Consider the following 17,257-nt stretch of genomic DNA (forward strand, 5'->3'; position numbering starts at 1 on the left):
TAATCAATAAATTAATAATTATTAATTTATATATTAACTAATATTTTATTAATTTATAGTAGAATACTTAGTTTACAAACACCTTTCAAGCTTCCACTTAATTATTGTATACAATGCATGTATATCAAATGAACGACCCAATTTGAAAGAAACCTTCAATCTCCCACCTTATTATGCTTCTTGTGTTCAATGTATCATTTTATGGACATTAAAAATATTTTCTATATAAATACAAGATCAAAATAGGTTAACACAAACAAATCATACACACAACATGGCTTCTCATCATAAAGGTGTGAAAAAAACAACAATGACAGACGAGATTCAAAGACCAATATGCAAGCACAACAATGATAATCCAAGTCTTACTCAAAAGAAATTGCAAGAATGGGTTCATAGTAGCTAAGGAAAATTAGAGACGAGATTCAAGGGGAAATTGATTTCAACAAAAAACAAAAGACAATTGAGTCATTTTTCAAGAAACCTTCATAAATCATTCATGTAATATGCTATATATAAGGAATTATTAATTTATATTTTATATGGGGTCTAAAGAAATTATCAAAAATGTATTAACTTATAATTTTAGCGAATTATTAATTTAGCACCCTATCCCCGAGTCGGGACCGGTAAAAATATTATCTTAGAGAGTTTATTAAATAATCGAGTATTAATTTATCGAGTTTCTACTGTATTTGGCTATTGGTTTTGTGTTGAAGGGGATGAATACGTAAAAAAGAAAAGAAGAAGTTTTTCCGAGATGTTACTAGGTATGTTTGGCATGATCCGTTCTTGTTCAAGATCGGTGGAAATCGGATTCTTAGAAGGTGTGTCACGATAGAAGAAGGGTTGGACATTCTAAAGCATGTTCATGAAGGTTTGACGGGAGGTTATCATAGTGCGCATGCTACATCGCAAAAGGTATTTGTTTTTTTTATCGGCCAGCGGTTGTGAAGGATGCAGTGGAGTTTGTGAAGATGCGTGATTCTTATCAACGTACCGGTAATATTTCATCTAAAAACGAGATGCCCCAAAACCCAATACAAACTCTTGAATTTTTTTAAGTTTGGGGCATCGATTTTATGGGACCGTTTCCTATTTATGGTGGTCATAAGTATATTCTAGTGGCGATCGATTATTTTTCTAAGTGGGTTGAAGCCCAAGCATTGGATACTAATGATGCTCGGGTTGTTGTTAAGTTTCTTAAGAATTTTTTTACTTTTTTGTGACTCCGAAAGCTATTATTAGTGATCGAGGTACTCATTTTTAACACCCATATGGAAAAGACATTGGCTCATTATGGAGTGACTCATCGTACCTATATTGCTTACCATCCTCAAACGAATGGTCAAGTCTAGAATGCAAATTGAGGAGTGAAGAGGATTTTGGAGTAGACGGTGGGAATAAGTTAGAAAGATTGGTTAGAGAAGTTGGATGACACGTTATGGGCATTCATAACCACGTATAAAACACCTTTGGGTACCACACCGTTCATGCTCATGTACGGTAAATCTTGTCATCTTCCCGTTGAGTTGGAGCACTGGGAATTTTAGGCATTGAAGACGGTAATCTTGATCTTACCAAGGCTGCGAAGAAGAGATACTTTAAGATTCACGAGTTGGAAGAGCTTCGTGATGCAGCATGTTCTCGATGACTAAATATCAAAGACATGATGAAAGTTTTGCATGATCGATGGTTAAAGGGAGGTAGAGAGTTTACGAAAGGTGATAAAGTTTTATTATTTAACTCTCATTTGAAGTTCTTTGTAGGGACACCATCATCAAAGTGGACGGGACCATATTTGGTGAAAAAATTCTTCCCGTATTGAGTGGTGGAGCTAGAGAATCCAGACAAAGGAACTTCTTGGAATGTGAACGACCATAGTTTAAAGCACTATCTTGGAGGGCAGGAGGACTCAATCGAGGTGGAGGAAACTCCCCTCGATCCATCAATTTGAATCATTACATGTGTTATTGAGTGAAAACTGAAGTGTAGAGTTTGTATTTTATTTTATTTATATTTATATTTGCGTTTTTATTTTTCTTTGAGTCTCTAACAGTAGTTTTTCGTAGTTTTGTTTGCGTCTTTGAGTCATGTCAAATAATCATTACAATCATGGAGAAAGGAATTTACGAGTATTCGGATGTTTCAGGATGTTAGGTGCGCAGTCGTCTCAAGGAGCGGGAAAACGTAGAAGACGTCCTGCTCCGCACACACAAAGCGCGCCAACTGATGTTGAGATTGCTGGACCAAAGATACGGGTTATTAATTATCAAGAAATATCTATTATTCTGAAAAGAAAAACTTCTAATATCCATTAAAAGCTCGTTACTTCACTTTACAAGAACGAATATGCCAAGTTGGATAATCTAGTTTCTTCAGACTTGCTTACTTTCAAGACCATTGATTGGAATTTGTTGGATATTATTGGACAGATGGAAGAAGTTGAAGAATTGTTGGGCCCGAAGAATTTGGGAGACGATTGCGAGTTTTCCATTTTCCGGAAGTATGTTGAGTTTGGAAATTCGGGACCCGGTTTTTCGTTGTATTAATAAGATTTTAGCGACCACACTTATTGGAAGAGGTTTGGGTGAGAACAAGATTAACTGGTTAGATTTATTTGTTTGTTGGTAATGGTTGAGAAAATGCCGGTTAATTTGGCGAGTGTGTTGGCGTGGTCGTTTCATCGCGCGAGACAAGGGGGCGTGAAAAAGAGGCGAAGCTTGATATGGGCCCGTATATTACTAGGATTGCTTGAAATTTGGGGGTTTTTACAAAGTTTAAACCAGAACACATGAGAAAGGGACCTGAGGTGGAGTTCATTGGTTTTTATGATTTGAGGAATGCAGGGATTTTAATGCTTAATGACCCGCTAGCTTGGGAAGAAATAAAAGCGGGTCCACAAGTACAACCACCACCACAGTCTGAAGCTGTTGCGGCAACGAGGGCCGGACTTCCTACACGTCATCAGAGACATTTGCATCGTTCTGAGAGGCTAACTATGCAGTTTTCGGTAAAGAGCCCTGCCCCCAAGACCCTTACACTTGATTTGTTATATGATTGAATGGAGTCAGGATTCGATCAGATGTAGGGATATATGACCGAGCAATGTGACGATTTGAGGAGGATCATGACAAAAAATCAACAGAGGCAAGATGGCACTTTGAAACACATGATGACTGGGTTGAACATTGGTTTGCTTGATTTTATTCGACATTAGGATGTGGCAGGTTTGAGTGGTCCAGGTGTTCTGGGTGGTTATGGTTATGGTTATAGAGCACCGTTTTACATGTCGGGATCACATGAGTTTGATAATGAAGACCCATATCGCACTATTAAGGATAGTGATACGGAAGAAGAGGTAGAAGATGATGAGGATTGAATGTGGGTACATGGCAGCATCATTGGGAGTTTGTATCTTTTGTTCTTTTATTTTTCTTTTTATGGTGTTTTTATTTTATTTTGGTTTGTACTAATATTGCTCTAAACTAGTTGGTCGGGAAGGTGAGATGGAGTTTTATTAGTGCACGGTTTTGGTGTTCGTAGCGATCGAATAAGTTATAGGTTGTCTAGTCTTTATATTTAATGTATATTTATTGTGAATGAGCATATGGCCAATAAATAGGTAGCTCATGTCATAATTTAGTGAGAGAGCTTGTGTATATAGTAGAGAGATGTAAGTTATTGTTATTATGCTCTCCATAAGTTAATCTCCATCATAATGTATTCTATCCATATTTATCAATTCAACTATCTATTTAGCGTATTGATGGATCTCGTGTTTATAGTATAATCTTTGTATCGACGCGGCTAGATCTGAGATGGATCCAAACAAGTTTGGTGACTTTTAAGACTTATAAGTAACTTCTATTTTCTAGATATTGTGTATGATGTCACTTAGGTATGTCGAGAGGAGTGTTTGTGTCCATTCAGAAAAAGAGAATGAGGTACTAAAATTGGTGAGCGGTCGGTAAGGAGATCACTTATGGAAACAGATTGGCATATGACAGTCTCGCATATTACCAGCTAAATCTTTTCCATTGTACTTTTTTTTATAGTTTTATGTTTTTCTTTTTATGTTTTTGTTTTTCTTTAAATTATTTATAATTGATAGGGTTTTGATTTTAATTTTATTGAGTCGTGCTTCCATTCATGCATTGGGGGAAATGCAAAATTTAAGTGTAGTGATGCGACACAAGTGTTTAACTAACTAGGTTAAAAAAAGATAAACATAAAAAAAATAAAAAAGTTTTGAAAAATGTCCCTTATTTATAATTTTTTACGTTAAAATGGGAGATGATAATTATCGGAAATTATATTTCCAAACTAATAATAATATGAGATAATATAAAAGAAAACGCACTTAACTTGGGATATGTTGGTAGGCTCTACCTTAAGAATGATTGGGCAATTTGATAAATGGGTAACGAATTGGATATGATTTATATTGGGTGATGCGTGTTGTCCGTGGAAAATAAGTAATGAAAGGTCGGGCCATACTCAAACCTCAATTTTTTGTATGAATGTGAATATATCATATATTATGAATTTTAAAAATTGAATACATTATCATATGATGCTTGGGTAGGTTTAACGTTAGAGTATGCTAAGTAGCCGGTGATATAACTTAAACCTTTTATTTCTAGTTTTAGTGTTTTAAACTTCATTGGCGTATGATTTTATAACCTTAAGTCTTGTATTGATGGGACGCCTCGGGTTCAGAGACTATGGATTCTGTTTATCATCTAGGTATTCACAATTCCTAAGTGGATTGTGAATATTAAAAAGCTAAAAAAAGAGCACACCCGCAGCATTCTGCCAAAACATAAGTCATTAAACTTATAATCATGTACTTAAAGTACAAATAAACTACAAACTTGATCATCCACAATGTTAGCCATGTGGGGTCTCTTTGCTCACGTCTCATTACCATTTAGAAAAAGACCACAAGGAACACACCACATGTAGACCCTACAGATGAATTCGTGCATACTCACCTATGGTGATGGTTTTGGGGTATTGCTTGATAATGGGGGTATGTCTTGTTGTGGGGAACACTTGCTAATTAATTAATTAAATATACCTTAATTGTATCTATTGGCTGCTTTGGTATACTCTGATGCTTAAGTTTAGGTGGATAAACAATACACTTGATCGTCCTAACTATTCATGCAAAAAGAGCAACAAAATTTTATATCTGCTAATTTTTAGGTTTAACTCAAGTTGGAGTGGTATGAAATGTTGGTGTGGTGAGTGGTGGTGGTACCGGATGGCAGTGTGTCGAGGTGGTGGTGGGTGGAAGCGGCGGGCGGTGGTGGTGGCTGGCGGTGATGGTAGGAGGCAGAGGTGGCAGTGGCAATAATCGGAGGCAGCGGTGACGACGGTAGGTGGTGGTGGTGAGCAGTGGCGGTGGTGATGGTGGGTGGCGGTGGTGGTAAGTGGCAGTGGTGGGAGGATATTGGAGGTGATGTACGGTGAATTATGGAATGGAATTAAAGAAAAACAAAAAAAAAACAAATGGGTGAATGGTGTGAATTTGAGGTGTTTTAGAGGAATCGAAAACAACAGAAAATAGATAATTTTATTCCAATATTACATTAATTAGTCAAACACTATTTATTTTATTCTTTCGCAATGAACCATTTCATTTAATCTCTTATTCATGCATACCAAACGTTACTTTACTACGTAAATAGTGACATATAATTAAATGCACTACGTATGTAGATAACAATGACATATCACCGTTTCATTCAAATGCTAAATATAATAGCTTACATATTTATATCATTTAATCAGAGAAAGAATTACCATGTGATCATACTATTGAATAACATCAAGAAATGTGGGTGCTAAAAATTGATTGATGCGTCATTGATTGTGAATTGACCACAAAAGATAGTTGTTCTTAATGGATGGACTTGCACAGTGGCAGAGTTAGGTATTTTTTCTTATGGGTTCGGAATTTTTTAGTGCTCTATTCTTTTTTGGCCTCAAATTTTTCGGGTCGGGATGGGTCGGGTTGGTCATTCGGTCAGATAAATAAAGTGTCATATCACTATAATAACAAAAGTACATCATTAACATTCAAAATTGCACAAAGTCATATTAAATAAAAAGAAATAGTCGGCCGACCATTGTTGTCAGGTTGAAGTCCGTCAGATGGGTGCTGAGGTTATGAGGCGATGGTTGTAGCCCTGAGATGAACTAGCTAGTTCAATGAGTATTACAATATCTTAACCATTGCATCTAAACACTAGATATATATTTCACTACAAGTAAAAATAGAAGATCCCTTAGCAAACTTCCATGAGATGATGAAGACAGGAGACCTCATGAAACAATAGATCTAAATCCCGTTCATGCGTATGCATCTTCTGATCTATGTTTGTATATAGTGATGGTGCCTGAAATTAAAATAAATAAAGTAGTTGTTATCATCTAATTGAAACTAAAAAAGTTAATTGTGTCACGTAAATTTTGTGATCGGAATTGTTTAGTGAAAAATATTAAAATTGCCAGCTCTATGCAAGTATGCAACAAGAATGAATGTGCATTTAGGTTACTTTGAGTATAAGTGTGCTATCTGCACTGAGATTACATATGCTGGGGGGTCTGTCATCTGCCCATTTCTCATACATGTAACAACTTGGAAATTCCAACTAAGACTGCATCCGTAACCCGACCCATTTTGATTTCTCAGATAATTTAATCAATTAAAAACCGCGTTTATCGAGTTATTATTTTAATGTTATTACATTTATTAGATAAATCCGTTGTATCTTTGAAATATATTCAAAACTAACCCTAAACTCTAGTTTAATCCGTTTATGTATCCATCCAATAATTTCAGGGACTAACCTACAAATATAATTATACTTGTATTATAACCCATACCCATAACCCATTAACCCAATACCCGTATCCGTATCCTAACCCTAACTCGCAACCCATTTATCAAGCTTATACCACAATTAATGTCCTAAACTTGTAATTGATTATAGGGGATCGTTCCTACGCGTTATAACAACTCCACCGACGTTCTTAATTTGGAAAACTCGATCTGGTTAATATGAATTTGCTATTAAACAGCCTGTCAAGTATCATAATAGCAATATATGATTAACAGTTGTTAAAACACAATTAAGCATATTCACAGCTGCGAATCAAGCCAGCGATCCTTAACCCTAACCTCAATTATATTCTAATCAGTCCGTTGTATCGTAATCTATTCGTCTTTGGCCGTCACTTCATGTTCGCTGTTCATCATCCATACTTCGATGATTAAGGTAATTGTTTAGTGTTTTATAGTAGTCTTCTATCAAGGATCAAAAACCCTAACATTAATTTAACAATTGATAAACAGATTTAACCAGTTGAAGATTCTAGGGTTTATAACAATTTAGGGGTTTTTGGTCGCACCTGCACATAATAGTTAGTTTCTGTTTAAAACTCAATTAGCTTGGAGGCTCAGTTGGTTTGGTGTGTGGGTTGAGATCAGATGGTCGCTGGTTCGAACCTAAGCATCCCGATTTTTAGGTTTTAATTATTTTATTGTTGTAATTTGTTTAAGGACTTTAAAATCAATATTAATTATTAATAAAAAAAGTATTTTATTAAACCGACACCTTTAAGTTTTCGGTTCCTGCAAATTAATCTCGTTTCAAGTTTCTGTAAATATATATATATATATATATATATATATATATATATATATATATATATATATATATATATATATATAAAATTAATTTTAAGCGATAATATGATAAACAAATTAAAAACGTTAAATAGCTTCTTATCTTTAAAGTTTCGTTGACGGTTCAAGGTGTATTTTTATTTAGACATTATTATTATAAATTATTTATTTACTTTTATTACTATATCTTAAACCATGTTTATATATTTAAAAAAATTATTTATTTATTTAAATTGCTTAATTAGTTATTTTATCAAGTATAAGATCAATGGCATTTTGTAATAATTCTCCTAAACAAAGGATAACAATAATATTGGTTTGCAATAATAAAAACAATAGTAAGCAATCGTTCAATCCATATTATAAATCACAAACATAACTTAAATCACATCGAAATCCGAAATTCGTTATACATGTTATCTCATTATTAGTTAATTCATAATATTATATTATTAGGAATCCTTGACGGTAATTTCCGAAGGGTTCGTCATTCTTACATCCTCACTTGTGTTTTGTTCTACTAATCAGGTGAGTAATCACTCCCCTATCTTACTTGTTTTCAAATCTTTTTGGGACACTTGTGTACCATTTATCAAATTATTTATCTTATTATTTCTCAAACACAAAATGTGATCTTTGTGTTGTGTATCAATTGAATGACTGCCTGTTACTTGCTATTTGCTTACTTGCTTTCTTGAACCGCATTCGGAGAGGTCCAACATAATCTCATTATAGTATGATCATACGACCGTCGTAGTGGCGGAGCCCGATCGCATTGGCAATGGTTTCACCGACATCTCATTACTTGCTTAACGATTTCATTGTTTATACTCACAGATAACAGTTTTGCCTATTTTTATACATTTATATCATTATATATTATTACCATTTTGTTTCTGTCAAAACTGGTGATCTACTCACTCAACATGTGTTGTTGACAAATATATATTTTGTACGCCTTTGCATGTTATAGATTTGGATTGCTTATCGAACTGAAGCTCATGTAGAGATGACTTTAGGATAATAAATGTATACAAGAATAGTTGGTTTTGTATTTGTAAATTTTCTTTATTTTTGTTGTATTTAAATGTTGTTTGATAATAAATAAATTAATTAGATATTGCCGCTTTATAATTTCATTATAATACCTTGAGAGCTGTGGCAATCAGTTCGCGCCCCGGCATTTCCGCCGTAAGTTGGGGTGTGACAATACATACCAAGTTTCCTTGTAATATGTTAAGCTCAAAAAAGTCAGATAAGAAAACTTAGTTTGTATATTACAAATATTCAAACAAAGATCCATCATATGTTGTCACTAACATTTCAAAAGTTAAACACACACGCTTTGCAAATAGTCAGACATGGTCTTTCAATTTTTAGTTAAACACCACAGTTTCTACACATAAGAGGGAGAATGAATTTATAAGAATCTACAACTACTTAACAAAGAGAAATAACGAATAAGAGCATTTCTAAACTACATATCAATGAAATTAGAACTTGATTTGTACTAATTCAAGAATAAGATTCAACTAAATGTACCTTGTCATATAATCCATTGAAACTCTGTTTGTCGCTTGAGACGCTGTATTATCAACTTCTTTCCCATTTTCAATCATAGCCTCATTGCTAGACATAATATATATTAGCATCAAGGACAATAATCTATAATAACAAAAACTACATTAGTATGGTTTAAAGACTACAAACTTGTAATTGAAATTAATATGCGTTTAAATTTAACCTTATCCAAGGCATCAATTAGTATTAAAATTAAGCCTACAAATTCATTGTGAGTATACAAGAAGAGAAACATCTAAATTAGACATTTTATCGAACACGTGATGTTGAAAGTTGAATTAAACGAAAAACTTAACATATGTTTCTCAATTAAGCCCCAAAATTCACTAGTATAAACAAGATTCATGCTAACTCGCAAGTATTATTGGCATTTAATCTCACTAGCCATTTGTCATCAAATTTTAGCAATATTCAGTGGATAAATTTAAGGGAATTTACCTTTGAATACAATCTTAATCACTTGATTCGTGTTTTCTTCTCTCGATCATTCACATTCTATACGAAGAACCGAATCTTCGCCTTAGATAGGAAACATATGATCTAGAGAAGCTTGGTGTTGAGAGGCAGTGAGCAATCGATTGGTGGGAAGAGTCTAGAGGCCTTACAAGAGTGATATGCAAATCCCCCTTTCGTTTAAAGGCCTATTTAGGGTTAGAGTGTGTGAGCGGGACTTTGAATTCGTTTTTGCCAGATGAAAATTTTAAGTTCTTATGTTCAATACCGATGTTTATAATTTGAATATTAGTAATAACTACACTAAAAAATACTATTTGTTTTCATAAAAGTTAAATAATAGCATTTGTATAAATAATTACTCATTCTAATTAACCAATTAATTGTACTCGTCATGATTTTTAATTGACCCTCATTGATACATTTATCATGAATCAGCCTTACTTTTATTTATATATAAAATTAATTTTGGCCCAATGTATTTTAGATGATTGTGATTCATACATGTACAAGAACAACCATACAAGTAAAAGTGATTCAGAGCATTCTCAATCCATTATTCATTCTCCATCTCTATAATTACACTAAAAACACCATCTTTTCTCTCTCATTTTCAATTAAATAATATTTTTTATACTTTTATCATTACATTTTCTCTCCATTCACTCACAAACACTTTCAAAAATATTAAAAAATTATAGAGATGAACAGTGTATTTCTCCAAATTTAACCATAAATAGTAACATTTTCTCTCTCCTCCCCTCACAACCACTTTTAACAATCTCTAAAAAATAGAAAATTCTCTCACATAATTTGGAGAATCGGTTGGGAATGCTCTCATACATATGTTATAAAAAAAGTTAAAAACGTATATAAAAGTATTTTGGCTCCCGAAAATTACGAGTCTCGGCCGATTGTTCAGCTCCCCTAGCATAGAACCGGCTACGTAATTGACCATAATTAATTAGGGACTAAATATCAATCGTTATTTTTTTCTGTCTACTAAATACTTAATATCATTGGAGACTGAATATTATTCGTTAACCCTTTCATCTACAAAAAAGCATCGGAGACTGCAAATTAGTTCAAATGAGAGATGAGCGAGTATCGGTACCAAAAATACAGGTACCGAAGTTTGGTTCGGTACCCATACCGGGACGGAACCGACATTGAAGGTACCTTACTCGTACCGAATACTCAAAACTTGGTACCGAGATATCAAATTGGTACCTGTAGCGAATCGGTACCAGTACTCGTTTTGCTCATCTATAGTTCCAAATACGACCCGTTAAAAGATTTTGAGACTGATTTCAATCTCCAACGTTATAATTTTGCGACAAAATAATTGGGGTCTGAATATCAGTCCCTAACTTGAATAATGTTAGGAATATTAAGAATTGATTTTCAGTTTCTAATATGTTTTCATCATATTAGACACTGACGATCAATCGCCCATACATTTATGTAATTGTTTTTTATAGATGAAACGTATTTGAGACTGAAAATTAGTTGCTTATAATTTTTCATTAAAAATATTATTTTGTGCAAGCATACTTGTGACTAAAATTAAGTCTCAATTAAGGCGATAGGTTATTGGAGACTGATCGTCGGTCATTAACATCAGTCACAAGAAAATTAGTCCCAAATGTTATTCATAACTGAAAAACTGTCTCAGATATCATATATTTGAGACTGATATATCAGTCCTTAACACTTTAGTCTCGAATGGTCACTTTTTTGTAGTGGCGTAGGCGATGAGACGAAGAACATACGTACTCTCCTAGTCGATATATAGAAACAGAAGTTGGATGGTCTTGTTTTTGTTTTTGATTATGTATTTAATTTTTATATAGGTATGTTGTTTAAAATTTTAATTGGGTTGGGTTTATTGACCAATTCTATTAATTATTTTGGATTTTTTATTATACATATGCGGGTTATTATTGGCCAATTTATAATGTTTATTAGTAATTTTTATAACTTTTTTAAGTTTTTTATATTTTATAATGAAATATTCATTAGTAACAAAGTTTTAACTAAAATTTTCATAATCAGTGTAGGGATGAGCGGCTACAGATACTGAGATGTTCGGTTCAATGCTGATATTGAAGGCAAAATTTTGGAAATACCGGTACCGGTACCGAAAACTCAAAAACTTGGTATCGATTTGGTACTGACGACACCAATTTCGGTACACCAGTATCCGTTTAACTCTTCCCTAAATTAATTGGTTCAAATTCTTTTTTTTAAATGATACCGGTTCATTTTCCGAAAAAGAATGAATTTTCTTGTTAGTTCCACACTGCACGTTGTGTATAAAAATGAGAAAAGACCGAGTTCGGCCTAACCCGGTGTATTCAATGTGGCTCCGCCATTGGACTTACTGAATTAATAACTAATGCAACATCTATTTTAGGTTATATAGTATATAGATAAGTCTTTTGCTTGGCGACTGAAAATAATAAAGGACGTTTGATATATATATATATATATATATATATATATATATATATATATATATTCCCTTGTATATTTTTTTTTGTTTTATATTATTAGTTTTTGTTTGTTTTTAGTTAAGATTTGTATACTACTAGCATATTTGTGTGTTGTAGGTTCCGGAAGTTGAATGTGGTTTAAAAGGGCAAAAAACGAGTCAAAATAAGCTTAAGCGAGAAACCAGAACAAATCAGGATGGAATACATAAGATAGCCGGTCGGATCGGCCATAGCCAACCCCCCTTAAGCATGTCGCGCCACGTGGCCAGGGAGAGCATGCCTGGTCACACAGCGCCTAGAGGGTATTCTTCAAGAAAGTTTGTCGGTTTGGTCAGATTTAAGGCTGAGTTTCCCTATATAAACGCCCTTAACCTTAACCTTGTAGGTTCCCTACCGAATCTACACAGGAGTATCTCGTAACACAAGGGTACGGAATCCCCTACGTATAAGATATGAGTGTTTACACGAGTAATACGAGAACAACACACAAACACGCAAACACAAAAGAACACTTGTTATATTGCAATATTGAGAACCAAGGACACCAAAACACGTAACACTCTTTGTTACAAAACTCAACTGACAAGTTCACCCCATAATAGCCGAAGCTAGGTTTAAATATAGTGACAACTTCGCCTAACATACTAAGCGAAGTTTTCTCTAACATCGCTGATAACCAAGTTCGCTAAAACATAAAACAAACAAACACGTCCAACAAAACATAAGAATAATGTAACGATTACAGACACAATAGACACGAGATAAATGAACTATTGTCATCATGCACCAACAAACTCCCCCCTTAACAGTAGCTTCATATCTCTAACACCTTTGCCGTGTCATGTAATCCAAAAAGCACGTACCCTTCATCTTCAAGCATGAACTCCTTGTCTCATACAAACTGAGACCACCCTCTGGTATTTCTTTGCTTCATCTTTCCAAGCGGGTATATAGAAACTCTTCTTATCATTGAGTACCTGCGAATCAGCTTGAGACAAATTAACCAAGTGCATTGGATCATACACTCTCAAGATCTCCTGTTCGTCTTGATCTTCCATCACAGCTTCGGCAGTCTGGCAATCAACATACCACCACTTGAGATCCTTCAACACATCTTGAGGCATAAGCTTCATTGGAACCTCTTTCAAATAACGAATCGGTTTGTACTTCATCACCATCCAGGGCTTGCCATCAGCCCGCATTCCTCGTTCCTTATCTTCAATCAGCTTCCCCTTTTGAAGCTTCAATAACTCAAACTTTTTCTCCTTAACACTTTCCTTCCACACAATCTTTCCAACCCATCTCGCAAAATCATCATCACTTCTATTGATCAACCTTAACCGAGCTAAATCCTTCACTTCACATTCAGGCAACGTGTTGAATGACTTAAATCTCTTCGCAAAGTACTGGATCCCATCATATCTTTTCACCACAAAAAACTTTAACTGTTCATCACACAACCAGCAAATAATCCCTTTCTTTGATTCAGCATAACCCTTGATATTGTAACTTTTCTTGAACATCACCGGTACCACTGGTTTCTTTGTTTTGAAGAACCATTGAGCACAACCTACTTTCCACCTTGGCTGCTCCTCCCACTCAGAATCACCCGACACATTTTCATCTTGAACCAATCTCTCTTGACCAGCACTGGGAATATCATGCTCAACACTATCATCAAGTATCTCTCCTTCCTCTAACCCACTATTGATCTCTATCTGTTCACCAATTTTCTTAATCTCACTAATAGTCAGCACATCATCACCCAAATCATCCTCATCATCGACAACCACTGTCTCACCACCTGCACTACCTGATGAACCTCTAGACTCCCCCTGAGATGTGGAAGCCCCAAGAGTTTGTTCAGTTCTTAGCAGCTCACCACCTGCATCTTTCGATGCATTGGGATCATCATCTCTGTCCTATCGCTTCTTTGTTCTTAACTCGTCACCCTTGCAACTCGACTCCCCCCTGAGATGCTAAGAACTGTTTCAGCTTATCAAACAACTTACCATGCTCAACAAGAAGTGCAGTCTGAAGTTGATTCTCTGCCACCAGACGATTAATAGCTTGAGTTTGAATAACATTCACCCTTGACTGCTCAGCAACCACCCTTTCAAGAGCTGCAATCCTCTCTGAATCCGACTGAGTAGAATCAAAATCGAAAGACATGTGAGAAATATCCTGTGCATATGGAGGTGGGATTTCCAAGCTTACTGGAATAGCAGACGTAGATGGTGTAGTGAGTGTAGGTGAAACAGAGCCAGATACCCCAGCGGTAGCCACCGGTGTGGACTCAACAAACATTGCAACCGCCTCCGATGGAGTAACAGAAGGAGGTGGTAGAGAAACAATCGCTGGTGTAGATAACTTTACCGTATTTGGTGCAAGAGACGGTGCTAACGAAGCTACCGACAGAGGACTTGATGACACTAGTAAGTGAAGACATACCAGACAACCGTGGAGGAGCAAAATGAATAGTACCCGAGCTTTCACCAGCTTTAGCCTTCTTAGATCTACGTACTAAACGATACATCTCCTCCTCATAATCTGATTCACTATCGTCTGAATCTTTCTTCCGTTTACCTTGGATCCTTTCTTGTTAGGCAAGAACTCTCTGTGCTTCAACAATGTCATCAGTGGAGGAATCAGATAAAGTATCCTCAGAATCCTCCACATATGAAACAGACGGACCCACAGAAGCATCAACTGTAGAAACATGCGCAGTTGAAACATCAACCACTGAGGCATGAATTTCAGCAGGATCAACCCTATACATGTCAACGAAACCATTCCCTCCAAAGGCAACTTCAAGATCAACCTGTTCGGCGGGAGCTGCAACTGGGTCAACAATAGGAATATCTTGAACCACCTGTGGCGGTTGAACCACAGGAGGTGGGTGGGGGATATCAACTTGTTGCGGGTCTGGATCAATAAACTCATCCTCTGGTGGAGCAACATAAGCAGGATTCACTAAATACCCAAATAAAGCTGTGTGCCTTGGCCGAAGTTCAGGCTTGCTTCGTGCACTGGATGACTTACATTGTGCAAAAATCCTCTTGCTTATACTTTCAACATAAGAGATAGGGCGACGTTGCAGTAGATTGGGAGAAACATGATTAAGAATCATCTGTAAGAATCTGGGATACATCAAGAACCATTCACGTGCCACAGCTCTCCTCTGACGGTCAATCTCGTAGAATATGATCTGACTGAAACTACACGGCTAGTTGTAAGTCAAGGCAGTCATTGCAGACTGCATCGTCGCACCCATACCATCAGATCCAGCCTTGCGACCAAACATGCACACTATCAACACGTGCATTAAGAAACGCCACTGATCCAACATAAAACCCTTTCGACGTTGAGAATCGTCCAACGGACCCGAATACCCCATATGAAGAAAGGCTCCGTTTCTGAATGTAGCTGAAAACTCGGTAGGATCCTGAGTTGTTTCAACCCCGAACTGTAGAGCTTCCCTGATCTGATTGGCCGAGAACTGCACCACTTGATTGTTCACTGTAGCACGCATAACTGGAGGTTCAACTCTATAGTCATATTCCACCGTCCTCCAAAAGTGTTCAATGTGTGGGAGAGATATCGGCAGAGTAGTTGTGATAGCATGGAATATACGTGAACGCATGAGAAACGAGATGATCTCAGTAAATCCTTCAGCTCCACGACTATCAGGATCCAAAGTGACATACATGTTGTGACCTGGAAAGAACTGTCTCTTATCACCGTCACCTTCGTCACCACATGTACCACCAGTACCAGCCACAACAGCCATATCTGCAAAAACAAACGTGCTAAGTTAGACAAATGGGCATACAACTTATAACTTCGCTAAGACGATATAGGCGAAGTTGTGCCTTTAGCGAAGTTGGTAACTTCGCTTGTGATATAACTTCGCTAGGTATGTAACACATTTACACAGTTCTGTACCCAAGTTTACAGTACAAGCGAAGATGAAGTTACTGGAAACATGTGGTTATGCAGCGAAGTTCTTATTTGAGCGAAGTTAAGGTTAACTTCTCCTTAAACCTAACTTCGCCGCATAAACGGTGCATCTGTAACACCCAGTTAATTTGAGAAATGGACAATCAGATGTTGTCCATAGGTATAGGGCAGTGCGATTAAGATTCCAAACTACCAGAGATTTACAAAAACAAACTCAAACCGATGATGATTAGGGTTTTAAGGGTTTGCCAATAAAACCGATTATGAACAAACATTTTGGAACTGACAAACAACCAAAAGATATAAATTATGATACAAAATAGGCTGACGAACCTTTATTGCACACGAGAAACAGATTACAATGAGTTTGATTCACAGGTTAAGTTCGCCGAGGGTTTAAGAAACAAAGGTTTGACCTAGTTTGACCAGTATTTGCCTATTATATAGTTTAAAAACCCCACGGGCGAAGTTATGGTAACTTCGCCCATGTACTTAAGTTCGCCTGAAAGTTAAGTTCGCCACAGCGTAGAGAAAAGTTATTAATCGATAAAAAACGAGTAACCAAGATTTTAATGAAGATAAACCATATAACATACTACATAACAAAAGTTAAATAAAAGGACGGGATCACATTTCAGTCTTCCAGAAACCCTGCATGTTTATGAAAAGATCCGAACAGGAATCATACTGATTACGAGGCTGTCACACGGATTCATGTTCAGCATTATTATGACATAGAGAAACAGGTTGTAGGGAGGTATAAAACTTAGTATGGTTTTCATTGCTTATGTGATACGGGTTATGTTCAATTAAGCTCAAAATTTAGATAGACATCACTTGAGAAATTTGTGATGCCTCCTATCTATTCTCAAGGCGTATTTGGCTTTTTCCAGATCACCCCGATTTGACTTTGACACGTAGTGCCTGATCAAACAATATACACGAGTCGTCTTTACAATAATTTCAATTTGCTTTCACAAGACTCAGTCGATGCCTCAACCTTGATATTTGTGACTTGATGATCTTCGTAAGACATAATTATAATATGTTTTTTTAAACATAATAGACA

The sequence above is a fragment of the Bidens hawaiensis genome, unplaced genomic scaffold (assembly GCF_021521415.1).
Source record: "Bidens hawaiensis isolate Kalapana, Puna unplaced genomic scaffold, B.hawaiensis_p1.1 tig00007860_1, whole genome shotgun sequence".
Classification (NCBI taxonomy): Eukaryota; Viridiplantae; Streptophyta; class Magnoliopsida; order Asterales; family Asteraceae; genus Bidens; species Bidens hawaiensis.